Source organism: Anastrepha obliqua, unplaced genomic scaffold (genome assembly GCF_027943255.1).
Source record: "Anastrepha obliqua isolate idAnaObli1 unplaced genomic scaffold, idAnaObli1_1.0 ptg000173l, whole genome shotgun sequence".
Lineage (NCBI taxonomy): Eukaryota > Metazoa > Arthropoda > Insecta > Diptera > Tephritidae > Anastrepha > Anastrepha obliqua.
The window spans coordinates 17,501-20,000 of record NW_026562257.1 but is presented as its reverse complement, the minus strand read 5'-3'; the positions used below and the strand labels follow the sequence as shown (position 1 = coordinate 20,000).

The following is a 2,500-nucleotide window of genomic DNA, read 5'->3' as shown; positions in this document are numbered from 1 at the left end:
TTTCATTCAATTTGTGATCCATCAATTATATCATATTAAATATAATATATGATGGTACATTTTGTAATGTTTTTTCTTATTTTTTTCTTTTAAAAACCTTTAAACATGAAAATAAAAAGTTGTACTTATTATTCATTTGATTGAATGATAAGTTAATTTGTTCACAATAACAAAAGTGGTATATATTTATTATATTATTATATATACATAAAATGATTAAAAAAATACAAAATAATTGAATCATAATAAATACCACCACTGTATTATTGTTGAACTAAGACATTCGCAACTTAATAAAAATGTTTAGAGTTAAATATATTTGATATATATTATTGAAAGAAAATCAATTTATATATTATTAATATTATTTAATTTTACTCTTTCAATTAATATATGCAAAAAAAAATTGACATTTGTTATAAATAAAAATAAATAAAAAAATACTCTAAGCGGTGGATCACTTGGCTCATGGGTCGATGAAGAACGCAGCAAACTGTGCGTCATCGTGTGAACTGCAGGACACATGAACATCGACATTTTGAACGCATATCGCAGTCCATGCTGTTATGTACATTAAATTCAATTTTAAAGTACTGCTTGGACTACATATGGTTGAGGGTTGTAAGACTATGCTAAATAAGTTGCTTATTCTTTTATAAAAATAATTGAATTTAAGCAAATGTGTATATTATTGGATTTTAAATAATTCATAATATTAATAGCAAAAAAAATAAAGATATATAATGAATTTTATTTATTATATATTCTTTAAAAAAAAAATCCTCTCAAATAAAATGAAATGATGAAAATATTGAATCTAAGTATTCTTTACAAAAAATTTTCATATTATTTATATATATATATAAAATAATAATTTATATATGTAATTAAAAGGAGGAATGTCTAGCATAAAAATTAAATTTTTTATTCTAGGATTGCCTCATTTTACATTATTATTATTTTTATATATTTACAATATATAAAAGGAGAAAAGAAAAATAGAGATGAAAAGATGATATAATTTTTTTATTAAATTGTGAGAAGATAAAAAAAGAATATTAAAACAACCTCAACTCATATGGGATTACCCCCTGAATTTAAGCATATTAATGAGGGGAGGAAAAGAAACTAACAAGGATTTTCTTAGTAGCGGCGAGCGAAAAGAAAATAGTTCAGCACTAAGTCACTTTGTCTATATGTCAAATGTGAGATGCAGTGTATGGAATATCTTAATATCTAGTATGAGAAATTAACGATTTAAGTCCTTCTTAAATGAGGCCATTTACCCATAGAGGGTGCCAGGCCCGTATAACGTTAATGATTACTAGAAAGATATTTCCAAAGAGTCGTGTTGCTTGATAGTGCAGCACTAAGTGGGTGGTAAACTCCATCTAAAACTAAATATAACCATGAGACCGATAGTAAACAAGTACCGTGAGGGAAAGTTGAAAAGAACTCTGAATAGAGAGTTAAATAGTACGTGAAACTGCTTAGAGGTTAAGCCCGATGAACCTGAATATCCATTATGAAAAATTCATCATTAAATAATTAAAAAAATAATGTGCATTTTTTTCATATAAGGACATTGTAATCTATTAACATAATAAAGTATTTATCAAAAGATCATTGGTGATATTAAGTTTATTTAAATTAATTTGCTTTTTAAGCATATTAACATAAAATAAATACTAATGATTTGATAAAGTGTTGATAGATTTTATTATATATAATGCTAAAATTCATTTTTTGAATTTTACAAAAAATTTAATATATATGATATTAATATTTATTTGTATGCATTTATATGATTAACAATGCGAAAGATTCAGGATACCTTCGGGACCCGTCTTGAAACACGGACCAAGGAGTCTAACATATGTGCAAGTCATTGAGTTATATTAAACTTAATGGCATAATTAACTTAACTTAAATATAATGGGATTAATTTTTAGTCTATTTTTTAATAAATAGTCAATTAATTCAATCCCGGGGCGTTCCATATAGTTATGTATAATGATAATTTATTATTATTTATACCTCTAACTGGAGCGTACCTTGAGCATATATGCTGTGACCCGAAAGATGGTGAACTATACTTGATCAGGTTGAAGTCAGGGGAAACCCTGATGGAAGACCGAAACAGTTCTGACGTGCAAATCGATTGTCAGAATTGAGTATAGGGGCGAAAGACCAATCGAACCATCTAGTAGCTGGTTCCCTCCGAAGTTTCCCTCAGGATAGCTGGTGCATTTAAAAATTATATAAAATAATCTTATCTGGTAAAGCGAATGATTAGAGGCCTTAGGGTCGAAACGATTTTAACCTATTCTCAAACTTTAAATGGGTAAGAACCTCACCTTTCTTGATATGAAGGTTGAGGTTATGATATAATGTGCCCAGTGGGCCACTTTTGGTAAGCAGAACTGGCGCTGTGGGATGAACCAAACGTAATGTTACGGTGCCTAAATTAACAACTCATGCAGATACCATGAAAGGCGTT

At 27.8% G+C, this 2,500-nt stretch overlaps 1 non-coding gene and 1 pseudogene across 1 annotated transcript in view; both read left to right on the top strand.

The window, feature by feature from the left end:
• Positions 1-441: 441 nt before the first annotated feature.
• Positions 442-622, top strand: LOC129252305 (5.8S ribosomal RNA; annotated as a pseudogene).
• A 442-nt stretch (positions 623-1,064) lies between these two features.
• LOC129252304 (large subunit ribosomal RNA) overlaps positions 1,065-2,500 on the top strand; it is a 3,987-nt gene continuing 2,551 nt past the window's right edge. Inside the window, exon 1 of the ribosomal RNA XR_008583366.1 lies at positions 1,065-2,500. This exon is cut by the window's right edge and continues 2,551 nt beyond it. This is a non-coding gene — a ribosomal RNA (large subunit ribosomal RNA).